At 41.6% G+C, this 23,280-nt stretch overlaps 1 pseudogene; it reads left to right on the top strand.

Moving 5' to 3' along the window:
* LOC127028907 (G-protein coupled receptor-associated protein LMBRD2-like) overlaps nt 1-23,280 on the top strand; it is a 31,244-nt pseudogene that overhangs the window by 5,771 nt on the left and 2,193 nt on the right.

The following is a 23,280-nucleotide window of genomic DNA, read 5'->3' as shown; positions in this document are numbered from 1 at the left end:
GGATGTTGTTTGGTTTTTTCTTTTTTTTGTTTTTGCCATCTGTTGTTTTTTTGTTTGTCTTTTTTTGTTTTGGTTTTTTTTTCCCCTTAGGAGCCAACTTCAGACTATTGGGATAGCTGGGGTCTCTTTCTTCTTGTGTTGCTTTTGGGTTATGGTTTGGTGGAAATTCCCCGTTCTCGCTGGAATGGAACTAAGAGGGGTTATCTTCTCATGAAGACCTATTTCAAAGCTGCCAAACTGATGACTGAAAAAGCAGATGCAGAGGAGAATTTAGAGGATATTATGGAGGTAAGTAACTAGCTTTTGCTATGAAATAAGTGAAGGTTGCTGTTAGTCATCTCTGAATTTCCTGGTATTGGGCACTTGTGGCAAGAAAACATAAGTAGCATGAACTTACTGTGAAATATCTGTAAATTAAGAAAATCATCATAGTGTGCCACTTGATGACACTAGATCTTGTATAATAATCAAATGAGAAATAGTCCCTAATGTGAAGAACTTGGCAACTTGATAGCCATTATTTGTTGTTTTTATTCTTTTATTGGCCCTTTTGGAGTAATATTGGTCACTAATGAATAATATTCCAGAGTGATGCTTGAAAATATAGTGTACAGATGTTTTGCTAGTGTTCATGCAAATTGTGTATGTCTGCTTTTATGCTCTGCTCCCAGTGTATTTCTGGAATCTTAAGAAGAGTTTCCAAGTTGGATTTGCAGGATCACGCTATGTGCCTTTTGAGAAGAGAATATATAGATCATTGGTTTTTCAAAGAGTTTCTGTTGAGAGAGATGGTACTGTTTTTATTGTTATTTGTGAGTGAGCAATAGGCTCTAATTTAGTTCAAGAATAGAATGGAAGTGCAACCCATTGAATAGCTATTGCCTGCTCTACTGCTCTAATACCATGGCTTGGAAATAATACTTCTGAAGAGTTGTAGGGTAGGGTGGTAACTTCTTCTGTGATAGGTCAACATAAAATAATAGTAGAATCTTTATTCTTCAGTAATAGCATTTTGAAGAAATTGCTAAAAACATCTAAGTGGGACATACTACAAAACTTACTAGAAAATGAGCAACAAAAACTTTGTTTACCAGGCTAGCACTTGCTGTCTTGTACTAGACTGTTCTTTAAGTCAGGTAGGGGGACTGACAAATTCTGAGGTTATGTCATACACAATGTAAAATATATTATATTGTTAATGCATTATAAAACCTTGTTTCAAATATTAAGAGTTGGCACTTCACTTTTTTTTTTCTTTCAATCTAGAAACAATTACACTATATCTTAGAAATCTTGGCCAATATTTTATTTTCAACCTTCATAGGAACACTGCAGTGCATGAAAATATTTAAAAATTCTTAAGAATGCCAGTGCTGATTCTGAGAACTTGATTGTAAATAGTATAAATTGCTGCTGTATCAAATTAATCACTAAATTTGAGCACTCTCACACTTTAGTTTAGGCTTTTGTTTTCTTCCTTTATCAGAGAGAGATTCTGAAAACACAAGAAATTGTAGTACTAGAGAACACTTCACATTTTTTTTTCTTTTTTTTAATTTTTTTTTTTAGTCCAACACTATTTGACAGGGCTGAATATGTTTAGGATTGACCCTTACAGACATTCTTGCAGGGTTTTGTTTGTTTGTTTTTCCTAATCTCACTATATAATGATAAATTCTTTGACACAGACTAATCAGATCTCTTGTGATCATTCCCTCAGGAGATGCAGAGGGAATCCAGAATTACTACCAGTCATCTGTTAGAACAGCCTTTTATATGTCGAAGGACTGTCTATATCAATTTAGTTTCCCTTGTCACACTAAACAAAAGCAATTCTTCTGTCTGCCTAATCATCCTATTTGACAAGATTTCTAAGCCTTTACAATTATTTCTGTCCTCCAGACTCTAGAACTTACATCTTTTTTTAAAAATGCTGTTTTTAACAACAAAAAAGCATCAAAAGGCTATCTCTGGATTGCCAATAGGATGAAGAATAAAATCTAGTTCTCACTAAGCCTGATAAACTGATAAGCAGTTCTGAAACAACTTATCTAGCTGTTAGGTAGCATCTTTTCATTACTGATAAATGCCAAATGGTCTCAGAAGTGAGCTATGTGGAGATAAATGTGAGGAAGATATAAAATGAAGTAGTGTAAAACGATACCCATCAAGCTGCTTAAAGTAACAAAAGTGAAATTAAACCAGGTAAGAAAGAAACTCCTCCTGTTTACCTACAACTAAAACAAAGTATTTTCCATTTCAATATTCACGCATAGAAACCAATCCTCCACACATTCAGAGTAATGTTTTCATACTGACATTGTGTTGGTTTGGTTTTTTTTAAATACGTATCTTATTTATAAATACTCCTTCAATTATCTTTTATTAGATGTCTAGTAAAGCTGTGGCTTTTAGGAAATTCTGTTGTTTTTAAGCTCTGATGGTTATCGTTTCCACTGGAATGGATGGAACTCTTATCTGACCCTGTAAAATTTTTTTATCCATTTAACATAATGAAACAACTCTTTTTTTTTTCTTTTTTTTTTTTCCTCAACAGGAAGTCCATAAAGTAAGTGAGAGTATCAATTATAATCACCCTTTAAAAATGTGTTGATACAATTCTGAAAAAGGTAACAAAATTGCTCATCTTCAGCCATAAACGTTCGGGGAGGGTGGGGTGGGTGTGTGTGTGCTTCCTGCACCTACTGAATACTTATATGTTATTTTCTTTTCCCCTTAACATAAAATCTCTAATTGGCATCTTGTTAGTTTCTGACCAGAATTTGAGTTGAAATTCTTTGTAGAGTGCTTTCTTATGATGTATGTAATTATCTGTTGTATTTTGATATTGTCCTGGTTTTGGCTGGGACAGAGTTAACTTTCTTTTTAGTAGCTGGTACAGTGCTGTGTTTTGGATTTAGTGTGAGAATGATGTTGATAACACACTGATGTTTTAGTTGTTGCTAAGTAGTGCTTATCTTAAGCCAAGGACTTTTCAGTTTCCCATGCTCTGCCAGCAAGCAGGTGTGCAAGAAGCTGGGAGGGAGCATAGCTGGGGCAGCTGACCTGAACTAGCCAAAGGGGTATTCCATACCATGGAATGTCATGCCCAGTATATAAACAGGGGGGAGTTGGCCGGGAGGCACGGATCGCGGCTCGGGAACTAACTGGGCATCAGTCAGCGATTGGTGAGCAATTGCATTGTGCATCACCGGTTTTTTTTCTTCCCCCCCCCCTTCCTTTTTTTTTGTTATATTCCTTTTCATTACTATTATTATATTTCATTATTACTATTGTTAGCATTATAGTTTACTTTAGTTATTAAACTGTTCTTATCTCAACCCACGAGTTTTACTTTTTTTCTTTGCTTTCCTCCTCCTCACCCCACTGGGAGGGGGAGGGGGAAATGGCTGCATGGTGCTTAGTTGCTGACTGGGGTTAAACCACGACAGATATATGTAGTATTTTAGAAAAAGTTCTAACAGTTTGTAACTTAATACTTTTTTCTAAAGTATAATGAAGTATGTAGAAAATACCATCTGTTTTTCTGCTATATACCTTATTCTGAATTCACGCAAAACACAAAGTATGTTTTTGGTAAATGTATTAGGTTTGCATGGCAAGGTTTTGGTAGCAGGGGGGCTACAGGGCTGGCTTCCATGAGAAACTGCTAGAAGCTTCCCCTATGTCTGATAGAGCCAATGCCAGCCAGCTCCAAGATGGACCCGCTGCTGGCCAAGGTCGAGCCAATCAGTGACAGTGGTAGCACCTCTGTGATAACATATTTAAGAAGGGGGAAAAAACCTGCTGTGCAACAACTACAGCAGTGAGAAGAGAGGAGTGAGAATATGTGAGAGAAGCAACTATGCAGACACCAAGGTCAGTGAAGAAGGAGGGGGAGGAGGTGCTCCAGGCGCTGGAGCAGAGATTCCCCTGTAGCCTGTGGTGAAGACCATGGTGAGGCAGGCTGTCCCCCTGCAGCCCATGGAGGTTAACAGTGGAGCAGATATCCATCTGCAGCCCATGGAGGACCCCATGACGGAGCAGGTGGATGTGCCTGAAGGAGGCTGTGACCCTGTGGGAAGCCCATGCTGGAGCAGGCTCCTGGCAGGACTTGTGGCCCCATGGAGAGAGGAGCCCATGCTGGAGCAGGTTTGCTGGCAGGACTTGTGACCCCATGGGGGACCCACGCTGGAGCAGTCTGTTCCTGAAGGACTGCACCCCATGGAAGGGATGCCAGCTGGAGCAGTTTGTGAAGAACTGCAGCCCGTGGGAAGGACTCATGTTGGAGAAGTTCATGGAGGACTGTCTCCCGTGGGAGGGACCCCATGCTGGAGCAGGGGAAGAGTGTGAGTCCTCCTCCCCCTGAGGAGGAAGGAGGGGCAGAAACAACGTGTGATGAACTGACTGCAACCCTGTCCTGGTTTTGGCTGGGACAGAGTTAACTCTCTTCTTAGTAGCTAGTACAGTGCTGGGTTTTGGATTTAGTATGAGAATACTGTTGATAACACTCTGATGTTTTAGTTGTTGCTAAGTAGCACTTATCTTAAGCCAAGGACTTTTCCGTTTCCCTTGCTCTGCCAGCAAGCAGGTGTGCAAGAAGCTGGGAGGGAGCATAGCCGGGACAGCTGACCTGAACTAGCCAAAGGGGTATTCCATACCATGGAACGTCATGCCCAGTATATAAACAGGGGGGAGCTGGCTGGGGGGGGCGGATCGCGGCTCTGGCATCGGTCAGCGGGTGGTGAGCAATTGCATTGTGCATCACTTGTCTTTTCTTATTTCTTTTTTTTGTTGTTGTATTCTTTTTCATTACAATTATTATTATTCTTAGTTAGTAGTGTATTTTATTTTTACTTTAGTTATTAAACTGTTCTTATCTCAACCCACGAGTTTTACTTTTTTTTCCTTTCCTCCTCCCCTCCCCACTGGGAGGGGGGAGGGGGAAGTGGCTGCGTGGTGCTTAGTTGCTAGCTGGGGTTAAACCACGACAAACCCCCATTCCCCATCCCCCTGTGCTGCTTCGGGGGAGGAGGTAAAGAAAATCGGGAGTAAAGTTAAGCCCGGGAAGAAGGGAGGGGTGGGGGGAAGGTGTTTTTAAGATTTGGTTTTATTTCTCATTACCGTACTCTGATTTGATTGGCAATAAACTAAATTAGTTTCCCTGAGTCGAGTCTGTTTTGCCCATGACGTTAATTGCTGAGTGATCCCCCTGTCCTTATCTCAACCCATGAGCCTTTTGTTATATGTTCTCTCCCCTGTCCAGCTGAGGAGGGGGAGTGATAGAGCGGCTTGGTGGGCACCTGGCATCCAGCCAGGGTCAGCTGCCACAGTAAATAATTCAAAGTGCCATATCTTATTAATAAAGAATGTCAAGTTGATCATTCTTGAACAGGAAAATATGACTTTTTCTTCTACTACTGGAAGACAGATGCTGATATCAAAAGGAAAAATCTACACTTAGAGTGAGCTTTTCAGTTGCATGAAATGCCCCAAACATTTACAAATAATTAACAAGGGGCACTTGCTACCCCTTCTTCATCTTCCAGTTAATTTTCCCTTTCCTTCCAGTGTCCTACTGAGTACCAGGAAAAAATAGGTAGGAACATGGATGATTATGAAGATTTTGATGAAAGACTGAACAGTGAAAAAAGTTTGCTCAAACTTCACAAGCAGGTATATTAATACATGAGAGAATGCCTGTTTTATGCTAATGTAATAAGAATAAATGCTAGTCAAACAAAGATTTTCAATGTACTTTACCTGAATTGCTAAGTATAGTGGGTTTTGTGATTGCTACTTAACAGAAACTTTTGTCAGTGAAAGAAAACATAGAAGTTTAATATCCCAAGTGATGTCCAGATCTAATTTCTGGATGTGTAAAAAGTGTTCTTGTGTTATATCTTGACAATGTTTTAACTGGCTGTGAGTAAGCCTTGTAATGATTAATTGACAGTGCATTCTAAAAAAGAAATTGTAGTAAAAGCTTTGTATTCACTGACATGAAAAAATAAAGTGGTATGTTGGAAAAAGTAGGCTGTTATCGCTACAGATGGATTGTGATCAAAGAACTGCAAAACTCAGGAATCATATGTTCCTCTTATGATTTATATATTAAGAGAATTAACTGCCTGCTTTTGTGAGTAATTAATCTTTGCAGTTCTGTAACGTAGAAATTTTTAAGGGATTTTGCAAGGCTTTTCTCTCGTTTCTTGAAACAAGTATGTTGTAACCATAATTTCTTGGAATTTGTTATAGGTAATTTATTCAGTACAGAGACATCATCGTACACAGGTCCAGTGGCAAATTCTTTTAGAACAAGCATTTTACTTAGATGATGTGGCATACCTTATGAAGGATGTTCATACCTTTCATTCCCAGAAATCAGAGAATAAAATTATTCAGTATTTCTACACACCAACTGTTGGTAAGTGCTGTCATGGAGATTTTTAATATGTAAAGGAGTAACTGGTACCGTTTTGTAAGAACAGATTGTTTTATGTAAAAAGTTCAGTTACAGTAGAGGGAAGCAAATGTGCATCTTAATGCATTTATGTAATGGAATAGCTGTCAGGTATTGATTTATGCTCTTGACCATAAGCTTAAATTTTTTTACAAATTTAATAGCAGTTACATGTTGTAATAGCAAACTTTGAAGCCTTAAAAGAAGAAAGAAAAATAGAAACTTTAAATTATTGGATCATGGCTACCTTCTACATTTGTGGAATGTTGTTGGGGTGGCATAGCTCTTCTAGTAAAGCGAAGAGGAAAGGACTCTTCGTCTGTCATGTACCGAACATTAGGAGATGCGGCTGCTTGTGCATCTTTTTAGAAAGTGTCTTCTCCTAATAATATTTTAACTTCTAATTTGTTGTGCACTAGCAATGAGTTATTTCCAGGGTAGGACAATATAATTTTACAGCCTAAGCTTTGTTTCTGAGAGAGTAACAGATGAACAAACAAAAAGTGGATCACCCATAGTATCTGGGCCAAAAGCAAAGAGTTCTGTTCTACCCCCCTCCCAATCCTTTTGCAAAATTTGCCTCACAAATCCCACCCTGTTTTCCCCAGTTGTGCATGTGATTCCTTAGGGCTGAGCCAGATCTCTAGGCATTGGAAAAGCTTTGAAATTAAGTGTATGACCCCACAGATTCCAGCCTTGATTTTAAGAGCATGCGCGCAAGAAGTTTGTAACAGTTTTTGTGAGGGAGTTCCATTTCTGGTTGTGTAATTTTCATTAACCCATTCAGGATATGTGTGGGTTTTTTGTTATGGGTTTTTTTGGTGTTTTTTTTTTCCCCAGAGTGATACTGGGAATGTTTTCTACGACCATGGTTTTACAGGGTTCTTGCAGTTGTTTTGGCCACATTCTCTGTAATTGTTGTGTGGTCAGAGTGCACGTTTTTCAGCACAAAACCAGTTTTATCGCTATTTGCAGTTTTCATTCAGCTGACAGAAAAGACATATAATTATATATACATAGAGGTAAGTTTGAGATAATCACTGTCGTGGTTTAACCCCAGCCAGCAACTAAGCATCACACAGCCGCTCGCTCACTCCCCCCCAGTGGGATGGGGGAGAGAATCGGAAGAGTAAAAGTGAGAAAACTCGTGGGTTGAGATAAAAACAGTTTAATAATTGAAATAAAATAATAATAATAATAATAAAATAATAATAAATGTAATGAAAAGGAAAATAACAGAGAGAGAAATAAAACCCAAGAAAGACAAGTGATGCAAATGAAAACAATTGCTCACCACCAACCGACCAATGCCCAGCCAGTCCCTGAGCAGTGGCTCCCCTGCCAACCTCCCCCCCTAGTTTTATTGCTGAGCATGACATCATATGGTATGGAATGTCCCTTTGGTCAGTTGGGGTCAGCTGTCCTGGCTGTGTCCCCTCCCAACTTCTTGTGCATCCCCAGCCTACTCGCTGGCAGGGCAGTGTGAGGAGCAGAAAAGGCCTTGACTCTCTGTAAGCACTGCTCAGCAATAACGAAAACATCCCTGTATTATCAACACTGTTTTCAGCACAAATCCAAAACATAGCCCCATACAAGCTACTATGAAGAAAATTAACTCTATCCCAGCCAAAACCAGCATATTCTCCACCCCTTATTCCATACCATTTACGTCATGCTCAGGTCCCACACTATCCAATACATCCTCATTAACCACCTCCCCCCCTTCCCATCCTTTGATAGAATACACAGATATCATTCCCTTAGTCTATGGACCACCCCTGTAAAATGTCCATAAAATGTCCACAGAATGTCCACTGAGTTCATTTAGTCCATGACTTTGGGCTCCATCTCTTATGGTGGTCACTCAGGACAGGAGAGGTGGTGTGTTGCGTGGAGTTATTGGGTACCAAAGCCAGCTCAGATCGGGTCGCTGCTGCGCTTGCACTGCTTCTTGTAAGGCTTGTCCTCCATTGGTTCAGGTGGTTCCTGCTATAGTAATTCCTATAACATGCAACTCAAATCATGGATTACAACAATTTAAAGGTATTTCCATTACATTCCCCACCCCGGTCCCTTTGGACTAGGCCTTAAGTTTTAACATTGCAATGAATTCCTCCTCTTGCCTCTAGCTTGGCTAGCGGCTAGGAGTTCCTGCTATAATAACTTTGACATATGGCAGTCACAGCAGTGGTGACATACAGCATCATGTAATACTGCCATCATACATCTCAAATCATGGATTATTTTCACCCAGGATTAAATCCCCTTGAGGTACACATTGGACTCCCCCATCCTTCTGCATTACCCACCAAGTGCACCCAGGTCCTTGAGCGAAAACAATCCCACGAATAGGTTTGCCTTTTCCTGAGGAAGGAATAATCCAGACTGTTTTTCCCAACAAGTTCATTATATGTACTATGGGGATCTTATGTCCTTCCACAGTGCGCAGGGGTTTTGATTGGGCAGGGCCAGGTTGACTGGCAGATCCTCTAGGGTTAACTAGCCAAGTGGCTTCTGCTAAATGTGTATCCCAATGCTTGAATGTCCCAGCACCCATTGCTCTCAGTGTAGTTTTTAACAGTCCATTGTATCATTCAATTTTCCTGGAGGCTGGTGCATGATAGGGGATGTGATACACCTGCTCAATGCCGTGCTCTTTGGCCCAGGTGTTGATGAGGTTGTTTTGGAAATGAGTCCCGTTGTCTGATTCAATTCTTTCAGGGGTGCCGTGTTGCCATAAAACTTGCTTTTCAAGGCCCAAGATAGTATTCCAGGCAGTGGCATGGGTCACAGGGATCCATTACAGCATGAAGGTGTGACCCAGTTGAGCTGAATACCATGTGTAGAGTAATTTGTGAAACATTAGCTTGGAACTTAGGTGTTTAGACTTTGTGTCTAGTCAGCCGTGTTTGTGACCTCTCTTTCCTAAATAGGAATTTGCTGCTGACCAGAAATCCAGTCCCAGGAGGTGTGGCTAGTATATGAGTGCACAAATTTATCAGTAAAGGAGCTGAGCTGAAAAATTCCAGTATACTAACAAAATAGGTTGAATTGAAAACACTTGTTTTGATCACTTTTTGTGGGAAGAAAATGTCAAATCAGTCATAGTAATTATCGAGGCAATTATACTAATTTCACTTACATAACAAAAACAAGTAGAATAAATGTTTCTAGGGTCAGTTATGTTAGCTTATATGAAGTGCAGAATGTTACAAGTGTCGTTCTCAATTTAAACTAGTAAAAAAAAACCCTCCTGAAATTCTTCTCAGAGCTGGTGTTATTGTCCCATCTCAAAATAAAAAATTAGACTGCAGTCAACCTGTTGCATACACGGACTATGTGCTGAATGCATTAAAACCTTTAGTAGAGTTCTACATTCAAACAACTTTTTTCTTTTTTTTTTTTTTTTGTTTTGTTTTCAGGTGGCTTGTTTTCTTACCATCTTTTTTCCTAAGTATCTGTGTTTACTGTCTTCAGGATCCATGTATTTAACTATTATTACTTAGCTTCACATCATCAGACAGATGAGTACAGTCTCCTTTTCAGTGGCATGTGAGTATGTGGCATATATTTTGCAGATTTTCTGTCAAATAGTCAATTGAAAATGTCCATTAAGCTTTCATTTATATTCTTTCATTTATAATCATATGGATATAAATCCTAATGATCTGTACATCATTATTCTGTGATATATCCAGTTATGATTTCTTAATATTTTTAATGCAAGAAATTGTTTTAAATGCTGTTGCCCCTTGCATTTGTGCAGGTTATTTTGCCGTCTTACTCCACCATTATGCTTGAACTTTTTGGGCCTGACCCATATGGATGCAACAATCTCTCACAAAAACACTCAGCCAACTGCTTATATGTCAGTAAGTACAGAAAATGTGGTTTTGAGGCTTCTGTATGGTTTGGAGAATAGGAAAAATATTTTTATATACTTCTTATAGTAAGATTCAGATATTCAAATATTTTCACTAATATTAAACAGGGTAGAAATACTTATAGACCCTGAGTTTGGTAATGATTGCTAGCTACACAGGAGTCATCAATAGCTTCATTTTTCTGTTTTGATCTCTGTCCTAAGAAATTACAGTAATATGCTGAAGAGTGCAGACTGTTCTTCACTTCCTAATAGCTTTAGCTTCCACTGGCTTTAGCGTATGGGTGTGGTGGGTTGACCCTGGACTGGATGCCAGGTGCCCACCAAAGCCACTCTATCACTCCCCCTCCTCAGCTGGACAGGGGGAAAAAATAAAACGAAAGGCTCGTAGGTCGAGATAAGGGCAGTTTAATAAAGCAGAAGCAAAGGTCATGCGCAAAAGCAAAGGAAAACAAAAGATTTTATTCTCTACTTCCCATCAGCAGGCAATGTTCGGCCACTTCCCGGGAAGTAGGGCTTCAGTATGTGTAGTGGTTGCTCTGGAAGACAAATGTAAATAAACGAATGCCCCCCCTTCCTCCTCCTCCCCCCAGCTTTATATGCTGAGCAGACGTCATATGGTATGGAATATCCCTTTGGTCAGTTTGGGTCAGCTGTCCTGGCTATGTCCCCTCCCAAGATCTTGCCCACCCCCAGCCTACTGGGTGAGGGGGGGCAATGTTGGAGAGACAGCCTTGATGCTGTGGGAGCACTGCTCAGCAGTAGCCAAAACACTGGTGTGTTGTTGTGGTGGGTTGACCCTGGCTGGATGCCAGGTGCCCACCAAAGCCGCTCTATCACTCCCCCTCCTCAAATGGACAGGGGAGAGAAAATAAAATGAAAGGCTCGTGGGTCGAGATAAGGACAGGGAGGTCACTCAGCAATTACCATCACGGGCAAAACAGACTCGGCTTGGGGAAAAATTAATTTAATTTATTACTAATCAAATCAGAGCAGGATAATGAGAAATAAAACCAAATCTTAAAAACACCTTCCTCCCACCCCTCCCTTCTTCCCGGGCTTAACTTTACTCCCGAACTTTCTACCTCCTCCCCCCTGAGTGGCGCAGGGGGATGGGGAATGGGGGTTTGGGTCAGTTCATCATGCATTGTCTCTGCTGCTCCTTCCTCCTCAGGGGGAGGACTCCTCACATTCTTCCCCTGCTCCAGCATGGGGTCCCTCCCACAGGAGACAGTTCTTCATGAACTGCTCCAATGTGAGTCCTTCCCATGGGCTACAGTTCTTCATGAACTGCTCCAGCATGGGTCCCATCCATGGGGTGCAGTCCTTCAGGAACAGACTGCTCCAGCGTGGGTCCCCCATGGGGTCACAAGTCCTGCCAGCAAACCTGCTCCAGCGTGGGCTCCTCTCTCCACGGGTCCGCAGGTCCTGCCAGGAGCCTGCTCCAGCGTGGGCTTCCCACGGGGTCACAGCCTCCTTCAGGCATCCACCTGCTCTGGCATGGGGTCCTCCATGGGCTGCAGGTGGATATCTGCTCCACCGTGGACCTCCATGGGCTGCAGGGGGACAGCCTGCCTCACCATGGTCTTCACCAGGGGCTGCAGGGGAATCTCTGCTCCAGCACCTGGAGCACCTCCTCCCCCTCCTTCTTCCCTGACCTTGGTGTCTGCAGAGTTGTTCTTCTCACATATTCTCACTCCTCTCTCCCGACTGCAGTTGCTGCCGCGCAGTAACTTTTTCCCTTTCTTAAATATGTTATCCCAGAGGCGCTACCACTGTTGCTGATTGGCTCGGCCTTGGCCAGCGGCGGGTCTGTCTTGGAGCTGGCTGGCATTGGCTCTATCGGACATAGTGGAAGCTTCTGGCATCTTCTCACAGAAGCCCCCCCTGTAGCTCCCCCACTACCAAAACCTTGCCACGCAAACCTAGTACAGCAGCTTGTTCTGTAGAGCTGTAATTATCTGCTGTTTTGGAGAGCTTTTACATTTTTTTTAATGTTAATTTTTATTGAAAGTGTTCCTTGAAAGTTGTTAAAAGCTGTTGTGGTTCTTGAGTGAAGGTTTAGAAATTAAAATCTCTGGATACAATGTTATGTTATGCAATACTTTTATTCTCCTTTCATAGTTTATGAAAAACAAAACCAGATAGATTTACTTATAGTAGTATTTCTTTTTTGGAGAAGGGGGAGTCTCTCTCATTTCCTTAAACAAGAGATTACTGTTTCTTTGATACTGTGATGTTACGTCTCCAGCTTAATAGCAGATACTGACACAAACTATTTGGGTCATACTTTGGGCCTCGTAGAACTTCAGCAAGATTTTGTTTCAATAATGCTCAAGTTTCTACTTAACATCATACTTTTCCCAACTATTTCTAAGAGTTTCTTTTTTTGCTTTGCCAACTGGTATTCAAATGTTATGCCTTGACCCAAGATATCATCATGATGAATTGATTTTAATGGGAAACTCCATAATGATAGACAAGCAGCTTTGCCTTCTGTTTTTATTTAATTGTATGAGCCATCTATTTTGATAAGAATCTTTGCTAGTTAACTTTGGATTTTCATTATGTTTGTTTAAAAAAAAAAAGTTGGTAATGATTTTTCTTGTATGTAGCTCAGACAATTTTTTATTTATTTATAGAGAAAAGAAAACAACAAAGGCAGGAAGAAGGTGAAAACAGAAGAAGGGTATGAGATTGTTTTAGCTAATTATAATATTAATATACTGCAATATCTGATAGGATTTGTCATTGCTATTTAATTCAGCATGATCTATTTTGCAAAAAAATAAGTCCCCCAATAATTGCTGGAATCAGTTTAATCTTGCAGAATAGTCTTGGCTGGGGAGGAAAAGATAATTTACATTTTAACTTTAAAAGATAAGAGGATGATTGTGCTCACACTGCTTGGACACTTGTTATTCAGTGTGCTGTGAGAACAGCCTATGCCTATAGGTTGAACAAGCGTTAAAAAGTGTCCTGAATTCTAGGATGCAGAATAATCTGAAATGGCTTATTATCAGTCTCTTCTGTTGATACTGCTCTGCTTGAAATAACTGCAGTTGCAGTGTTGTCATATTCACTGAAATGGGAACTGTATGCTCCTCCCAAACTTACCTGTTGTTTTGTGTGCTCATTGGAAAGTAATTGGCACAGATTTTTTTTTTTTCTTCAAAGGAAGGAATTACATTTAAGACAGAATGAATACTGTTACCACCGAGTAACAAACAGAATGTTTGATTCAAATCATATTTTGAGCGCATACTGAATTGAAAGATTGGTGAAGGCAGTCAATCTGAATAAATAATAATTCAGGCAGCTTCATTTTAAGCAGCTTCAGTTAACTGTAGCTTTAGTTTTTCATTAATTTATAACATTTGGAATTTAATATAGAAAGTCACAATCAAAGAGATAAATCGAAAGGATGCATGCAAAAAATGACCTGACTAAAGGAAGGGAAAAATATTATTTGCAGAAAGGCAAGATAATACTGGGACTAAAACCTCTGGGTTTTTCAAGCTCAGGGATACCTGACTTCAATTCTTGATGACAGCCAATACTGCATAGACCTTTCTTCTGATCCTCTCCCCCATCTCATAATTTTAGAACTTGAACTTATTGTGAAACTAAATAGTAGAAAATGTAAGATGCATTTAGTATACACTGAAATGATCTGACATTAAGCAACAATTTTAGTTCAACAGCAAACTCAATTTCAGATGTTACCTGTTTTTTGAGTTTGCATTAAATACTGTAGCACATTCATTCTTGAAACTTTTTGGGCTTTTGAGAGTGTTACCTTTTACTGGATCATGATTAAATGCTTGATCCTTCTGCAGCTTAGAACTGTAAGATATGATGACATAAATTAGCACAGTAACTTTGAGTATACCAGTTCCTACCAGTCTGTAATCTGGGATCCACATACGAATCTGAAATATATTAAAGTTATTGGAGCAACTGGAAAAGTTTCTATTGAGACATCAAGTTGTCTTCTAATAAGAGCATGAGACATTTTTTTCTTTAATATTTCATTATAATTCATATTAAAACGTTTACATGCTAAAACATTATATGATGGAATGGAAACACAACAGAACAAGCAGCTTAATAAACATGGCCTGTCCAAATGTTTTGGGGGGTTTTTGTGCTATCAGCATCTGGGTATTTTACCGTTCTACAACTAGATGGAAATAGAAACCAAAAAAGCAATGTCTGTCTTCTCACCATAACTTAGAGCAGTTGAGTGAACTTTGTGTGCAGATTTAATATGTAGTTTGTTTTCTGTGAGTCTTTCTTCTAAAGAACAGTTATTGAAACCAGTTTATGAAGAGACATATCTTGAGTTTTAAAAAAAAAACCAAACCAAAAATTCTTCCTGTATCAAGATACTGAACAGGAACGTTTTCAAAGTATTACTTTCATAGTCTGATTTGATTGACCAGTTAGCTCTAAATTGTGGGTCTGGACTATGTCTTGATCCTAGGTATGCTTTAGTTGTGGTACTTTTTCCTCATAGCTTATGTTTTCTTTTTTGTCTTTTTCCAGGAATGGAAAGAGTGGTATGGAAATAGAGACGATGCCACTAGAAACAGAGTTGTCCACACAGACCAAAAAGAATCCAGCTTCTCAGGGACAAATACTAATAGACGTAAGCTTTGTGGGGTTTTGGGATGTGGGATTCGCAGGGAGTGTTGCGAGCGACCTTGAACAATTAGACATAGCCTTGAAAGGCATAGAATGAGGGAGTAAATAAGTGATAAAGCAGGTGCGCAGAAAAGAAGCTGAAGACTGAAATAATTTGGAACACAGATATGAGACCGAAGCCAGAAGACGTGTGTCTTGCTCGACAGCACCAATCAGAAGTTTAGCCGCGGTGCGTGAACAGAAAATATTAACTAATCAAGGAACAAGCCTGAGCGCGTGGACAGCTAATGAATCTATATAAGCACAAACTTGTAAACAATAAAGGTCTTTGGTTTTACCCGCACCAGAGTCCGTGAACCATCCCTACAAATGGTGCCCAACGTGGGGCACGAAACTACAGCGTGGAACGTACGTCGGTAGGGACTCCAGTTGGACGAATACATCAGCGGAGGAGCTGAACGACCCGGGTCTCAATCACCAAATAAAGGTGAGCAACTGGAGCATTTTATTTTTTTTTAAAAATGGGGGCGCATATGTCTGTAGAAGAAGCATCCATTTTGCAGCTGTTATTGCAATTGTTAGCTAAGCGGGGAATCAAATATGAGGAACAGACTATGAAAATGTTGTTAGTGTGGCTTAAAGTGCACGGAGCTCCCACACAGTTGCATGAAGTATTTGATGTAGATAATTGGGAGAAAGCCGGCATGCTAATCTGGGAAGCAGCCTCACAAGGTGACCTTACGGCAGCTCAAATTATGACCACTTGGCGTGTAGTGACAGATAATTTACGGCAGATTAAGGCAGATAAAAAAGCTGCCGCTGCCGCCGTGAGTGCTATAGCTCCCCAGACCTCCCCCGAAGAAATGACAGCGAGCGTAGGGGGAGAAAAAACTGCTTCCACTGTCAGACCTAAATCCCAAGATTTACAGGCTGCCTCAGTACCTCCGGAGGGTGAGCAGTGTAAGCTTGTGGATGTATCTGGACAATTGCCCGGTTTTACACCAGCACCTGTAGCCATCCCTTCTGCCCTGCTGAAAGAGACATCGGACAGCATGGACTTTGATCCTAAAGATTGGTGGGCAAGGCTAAGGGAGGAGGCGATTAAGACAGGCGACCTTGCGGCGGTGAGTTGGTCCTTTCCTGTCCTGGTGTGGGATCGAGGACCAAATGAGTGGCAACCGTTCCACTGGGACTTAATCAAGGAGTTGCGGAAAACCGTTATGAGCTATGGACTTTCTGCCCCCTTTTCACAGAGTCTGTTAGAAAATGTTTTTACAGGACAATTGCTTACTCCTTATGATATATGCCAATTAGCCGCCATGATTTTAACACCAACACGGAAACTGTTATTTGCACAACGGTGGCAGGATCTGTGTGCCCAGGAAGCACTTGCGAATTTAGAAAAGCAGCCAAATGATCCATTACATGGAGCAGGCTTACCCCAGCTGCTAGGGCGGCCGCCGTTAGACGATCCGCTATTACAGGCACGACTTGACCCCGCGATTTTGCGTTTGACTGCCCGATTAGCTTATCAAGCCATGGTTAAAGTACCAGAGACAGGGAAAGCAGAAAAATCATTTACCAGAAAAAAAAAAAAAAAAATTTTTTTTTACCCGTATTATGCAACAAACGAACGAGCCTTACATGCAATTTATTGATCGCTTGAGAGACGCTCTCGATAAGCAGATTGATAATGCCGAGGTAAAGGAAGCCCTATTACTTAAGCTAGCGGTTGAAAACGCTGATGTAGACTGTAAACGAGTATTCCAAACCCTACCACAAGGGGCCGGTATAATACAGATGATCGAGGTCTGCAATAGAGTTGGTTCTATCTTACACCAAACTGAAGCCCTTGCTGGGGCCTTTGCGGCAGCAGTGAATGTCCAACAACTAGCCCATGGAATACCCCAGTGTTTGTCATTAAAAAGAAAAATGGGAAGTGGCGTCTGCTACATGATCTGCGACGAATCAATGCAGTAATCGAAGACATGGGTTCACTGCAACCGGGTATGCCATCTCCCGCAATGATCCCCGCGAATTGGAATATTATTATCATTGATTTAAAGGATTGTTTTTTTACCATACCCTTAGCAGCGGAAGATACATCTAGATTTGCCTTTTCAGTACCCACGGAGAACTGTAAGGAACCTATGCAAAGATATCATTGGACAGTACTGCCACAGGGAATGAAAAATTCACCCACCATTTGCCAGCAATATGTTGCCACTGCACTGACGCCAATTCGACAGCAGTACCCACAGTTAGTGTGCTCAAAACCATGTTGTTAAAACAAAAAGGGGGAACTGTTGGAGACTCCCCGCAGACACGCTTAGCAAAAGCAATATATGTGTTGAATCATCTGTCCTTTACCCCTCATACTGAGACACTGGTGATGCTCTGCCATTTTCACTCTTTAGGGGAGGTATCACAGCAAACATTACGAGATAAAAATGTACCTGTCATGGTGAAATCCCTATTAAATGGTAAATGGGAAGGTCCATTTACATTAATAACATGGGGGAGAGGGTATGCTTGTGTTTTGACAGATCACGGGCCCCGCTGAGTTCCAGCTCAGTGTGTATGTCCAGCACTCACAAAGCTGCAGGTACCAGGCAAACAACAGACAACCACAAAAGACCCTGAAGGGCCTGCTGAGACATCAGAAGACATTTTGAGTGACAGCGCAAACTGTTTTGATGGGAAATGATTTGCTTGGGACAGTAAGGAGTTGTGTATCAGGCCTCGCTAGGTCGCAGGTGTCAATATGTCTAGTCTGTAAGCGCTGCTGTGGATATATTACTGCACATTGTATATTTTTGTAGAAAGTATTTGATTTATTTTAATGGTAATCAGCACATTTATCTGAATCATACTTTAGCACCGTTGTGTATTCGTTGTAAGAGAATCAATAGTATACGTGAGATCTATTCAATCTGTTATTTTTGTTGTTATACAGACCAGTATATAAAATGGAGAGGATAACGACCTTTTTAAGTTTGATTGGGTGTATACAAGCAATATGGGTGCCATCACAACCAAAGACGAATGTGTGGGTCACGTTAGCGAATCTAACAGGACAAGATTTTATTTGCCTGTCTATTGCATCTCCAGGGAACCCTTTTTCAACATGTCTTGTCGGAGTCCCAGTGGAAACCTGGCCCAATACTACCCAGTCCCAGCATTTGTGCTCCAGTTTCAACGCCTGTGTCGACAACTGGGACGGGTGGAGTGCTCATTTACCCCAGTTGCCACAGGAGCTGCAGGAACTTGGACTCCTGGGTTCAGTTAAAATGGACAGCTGTTTGTATTTTAATTATTCAGGGTGCAATCAAACGACGGCACAAAATATCAACTCGTCTCTGTCCATGTATAGAAATAATACAGCCTGGTGCAACTATACTAGCCCGAATATTTCCAAATCTAGCAACACGCCTCTGGCGCTTCCCTCAGGGGTCTTTTTTATCTGTGGCGATCGCGCATGGGGAGGAATACCATCTCATATAAAAGGAGGGCCTTGCAGTTTGGGGAGGCTCACTTTGCTAACACCAAATACATCAATAATTTTTAATCACCGGCGCTCCAAGCGATCGACCCACGCCTTTAAGGCAGAGTGCAGGGATGATGTGGAATTTTGGAACAGTGAAAAGATAATTATGGCTTCTATAGCAGCGCCAGGGGTGGCAGCCTTGCAGGCCTTAGCCACACTAAATAAATTGGGATGTTGGCTAGCCAAGCAGACTAATGCTACTTCTTGGGCCTTGAGTAGTTTGCTTTTAGATGTTGATTCAGTAAGACATGCAACCTTGCAAAATCGTGCAGCAATTGATTTTCTGCTTTTAGCACAAGGGCACGGGTGTGAAGAGCTTGACGGTATGTGTTGTATGAATCTCTCCGATCACTCAGAATCTATTCACCGTAGCATTCAACAATTGAAAGAGGGAGTTAAAAAGCTGCAAGTTGATGATGGATGGGGTTGGATAGAAAGTCTTTTTAGTGGCTGAGTAATTAGTGGTTGGCTTAAAGGTTTGATAAAGATTGGGCTAATTTTATTGTGTGCTATTTGTGGCCTCCTTCTCATTATTCCGTGTTTGCTATCCTGTCTGCAAAGGGCCCTGCAGAGGATGGTAAACACTGCATTTTGGGTAGAAAAACAAAAAGGGGGAATTGTGGGATTCGCAGGGAGTGTTGCGAGCGACCTTGAACAATTAGACATAGCCTTGAAAGGCATAGAATGAGGGAGTAAATAAGTGATAAAGCAGGTGTGCAGAAAAGAAGCTGAAGACTGAAATAATTTGGAACACAGATATGAGACCGAAGCCAGAAGACGTGTGTCTTGCTCGACAGCACCAATCAGAAGTTTAGCCGCGGCGCGTGAACAGAAAATATTAACTAATCAAGGAACAAGCCTGAGCGCGTGGACAGCAAATGAATCTATATAAGCACAAACTTGTAAACAATAAAGGTCTTTGGTTTTACCCGCACCAGAGTCCGTGAATCAATCCCTACATTGGGAGATTTTGGGGGGGGGGGGGTTGGGTGATTTTGGGGGGGGGGGGGGTTGGGTTTTTTGGGGGTTTTTTAATATCTTTTCTGCACAACACTGGCTGTGTTAGTAGCTATAAATAGATTCCTTTTTGTCTGTCCTGGTTTCAGCTGGGATAGAGTTAATTTTCTTCTTAGTAGCTGGTACAGTGCTGTGTTTTCGATTTAGTGTGAGAATGATGTTGATAACACACTGATGTTTTAGTTGTTGCTAAGGAGCGCTTATCTTAAGCCAAGGACTTTTCAGTTTCCCATGCTCTGCCAGCAAGCAGGTGTGCAAGAAGCTGGGAGGGAGCATAGCCAGGGCAGCTGACCCGAACTAGCCAAAGGGATATTCCATACCATAGAACGCCATGCCCAGTATATAAACAGGGGGGAGTTGGCCGGGAGGGGCGGATTGCGGCTCTGCCATCGGTCAGTGGGTGGTGAGCAATTGCATTGTGCATCACTGGGTTTTTTCCTTTTTTTTCCCTTTTTTTTCTTTCCCACCCTCTTCTTTTTTTGTTATATTCCTTTTCATTACTATTATTATTATTATTATTATATTTCATTATTATTATTGTTAGTATTATATTTTACTTTAGTTATTAAACCATTCTTATGTCAACCCATGAGTTTTACCTTCATTCCTGATTCTCCTCCCCATCCCACTGGGAGTGGGGGGGAGTGAGCGAGCGGCTGCGTGGTGCTTAGCTGCTGGCTGGGGTTAAACCATGACATTGTCTTAGATGATGTGATGATATATTCCCTTCTGTGCCATAGTGCCATCTTGCCCATTAAAGACACCTGAAAAGAGTGCTGTATTTCTTCCCATCTTGAACACTTCAACTAGCTGAGGTTGGAGATTCTGGCTAGCCTCAATTACTTGGTCTTCTTATGGGACATATAATGATTGCAATTAGACTAGCAGTTGTCAACAAAGAGTCTTTATTTAGGATATAAAATAGTTTGGGTTGGAAGGGACCTTAAAGATCATCTAGTTCCAACCCCCCTGCCAGGGGCAGGGATACCTTCCACTAGACCAGGTTGCTCAGAGCCCTGTCCAACCTGACCTTGAACACTTCCAGGGATGGGGCATCCACAACTTCTCTGGGCAACCTGTTCCAGTGCCTCACCACCCTCACAGTAAAGCATTTCTTCCTAATATCTAATTTAAATCTACCCTCTTTCAGTTTAAAACCGTTACCCCTCGTCCTATCGCTACACTCCCTGAGAAAGAGTCCCTCCCCATCTTTCCTGTAGGCCCCCTTTAGGTACTGGAAGGCTGTTATAAGGTCTCCCCGGAGCCTTCTCTTCTCCAGGCTAAACCACCCCAACTCTCTCAGCCTGTCCTGATAGGGGAGGTGTTCCAGCCCCCTGATAATCTTTGTGATCCTCCTCTGGACCCACTCAAGCAGGTCCATGTCTTTCTTATGCTGGGGGGCCCCAGAGCTGAACACAGTAATCCATGTGGGGTCTCACGAGAGTGGAGTAGAGGAGGAGAATCACCTCCCTCAACCTGCTGGCCACACTTCTTTTGATGCAGCCCAGGATACGATTGGCTTTCTGGGTTGCGAGCGCACGTTGCCGGCTCATGTCCAATTTTTCCTCCACCAGTACCCCCAAGTCCTTCTTTGCAGGGCTGCTCTCAATCCACTCATCGCCCATCCTGTATCCATGTTTGGGATTGCCCCGACCCAGGTGCAGGACCTTGCACTTGGCCTTGTTGAACTTCATGAGGTTCGCACGGGCCCACCTCTCAAGCCTGTCAAAGTCCCTTCTGGATGGCATCTCTTCCCTCCAGAGTATCAACCACACCACTCAGCTTGGTGTCATCTGCAAACTTGCTGAGGGTGCACTCAATCCCACTGTCCATGTTCCCAACAAAGATGTTAAACAGTGCTGGTCCCAATACCGATCCCTGAGGAATGCCACTCATCACTGGTCTCCACTTGGACATCGAGCCATTGACCGCAACTCTTTGAGTGCGACCATCCAGCCAATTCCTTATCCACTGAGTGGTCCACCTGTCAAATCCATGTCCCTCCAATTTAGAGACAAGGATGTCATGCAGGACAGTATCAAATGCTTTGCACAAGTCCAGGTAGATGATGTCAGTTACTCTTCCCTTATCCACCAATGCTGTAACCCCGTCATAGAAGGCCACGATTTGCCCTTAGTGAAGCCATGTTGGCTGTCACCAGTCACCTCTCTGTTTTCCATTTGCCTTAGCATAGTTTCCAGGAGGATCTGCTCCATGATCTTGCCGGGCACAGAGGTGAGACTGACCGGCCTGTAATTCCCTGGGTCTTCCTTTTTTCCCCTTTTTAAAAATGCTGGTTATGTTTCCCCTTTTCCAGTCAGCGGGAACTTCACCAGTCTGCCATGGCTTTTCAAATATGATGGATAGTGGCTTAGCCACTTCATCTGCCAGTTCCCTCAGGACCCGTGGATGCATCTCATCAGGTTCCATGGACTTGTGCACCTTCAGGTTCCTTAGATGGTCTCGAACCTGATCTTCTCCTACAGTGGACAGTACTTCATTCTCCCAGTCCCTGCCTTTGGATTCTGTGAATTGGGCGGCGTGGCTAGAGCACTTGCCAGTGAAGACTGAGGCAAAAAAGTTGGAGAAGGCCTAAAAAAAAGTAGGGAGCTTGCCCTAATTCCCTTGAGGCAATTCACAGGTGTTTCCCTGTTGCTTCCTAATGCCTCAGCAGCCCCTCTTCTTCACTGCTTAGACCTCCATCCCCTTCCCCCCCTAAATCTAGTTTAAAGCTCTGTTTATAAGTCCAGCCAGCTTATTATTATGTGTGTCTTGAAGTTGGGAGTTTTAAATCTTAAAATTTACCTCTTCTACTTGCAAATGAACTCTTTCAGACTGGAATAATGGAATAATCAGATAAATGCCCAACAAATGTAAAACCAATAACATATCATGCAATTATATACATGTTCATTTAATAGCATCTGTTAACAAAAAACTTTTTTGTGTCTGCTCTAAACTTCCAAAAAGTTTGTCATTGTGTTAATGTTTTTCATATATTTTATGTGCTCTTGTAAGCTAACAAGTGAGAAATGAAACTGATCAACTAAACAATGTGACAGATTGAATGAAGTGTTGCAAAGCTCATAAAAGTTTACTAAATAAAAGGGAGAAGCTTCAAGGCAAGTGCTTTCCAAAACAAAAAAAAAAAAAGAAGGAAAAAAGGGGAGGGGGGGAAGCTTTGAACATGCTTTTGAGACAACTCTGGTAGATTTCCCCCTTCTCTTTACAAAGTTGGAAACCCAAATTTTCAGTGGTAGACTAACTGAAATTATATGAAATTATTTTTTCATGTTAACCATATGAATATGTAGCATTTCAACACTAAAACAAGCTGTAGGTACTGGCCTAGTGAAGGTGGCAGAGTGAACTGCAAAACAACTATCTTTAATTAATGAGATTGCCTCTTTAAAAACAAACAAAACCAAACCAAAAAACCTCCAGCTAAATCTTGCACATAACTCTCTCTAGGCTAGCTTAGTTAAAAGTGGGAAGGTGGAAACATGAATGGATGATTGATTGATTTAAAAGTAAAGTTTGCATATAACTTCTCATTTTCTTTGATTCTTTACAAAGTAGATCTCATCCTACTTGAGGGGCAAAAGAAAAGTTGTAGTCACATTGCTCTGGAGATACAAAAATTAAATACTGCAAATTTGAGCATGTAGCCAGATTTGGTTTAATACTGAATCTACTCTAAATCATCACACTTCCACTTTGAAT

This window comes from Gymnogyps californianus, unplaced genomic scaffold (genome assembly GCF_018139145.2).
Source record: "Gymnogyps californianus isolate 813 unplaced genomic scaffold, ASM1813914v2 HiC_scaffold_48, whole genome shotgun sequence".
Lineage (NCBI taxonomy): Eukaryota > Metazoa > Chordata > Aves > Accipitriformes > Cathartidae > Gymnogyps > Gymnogyps californianus.
Note: the sequence above shows the minus strand (reverse complement) of the source record. Positions and strands in the feature narration are given on the sequence as shown.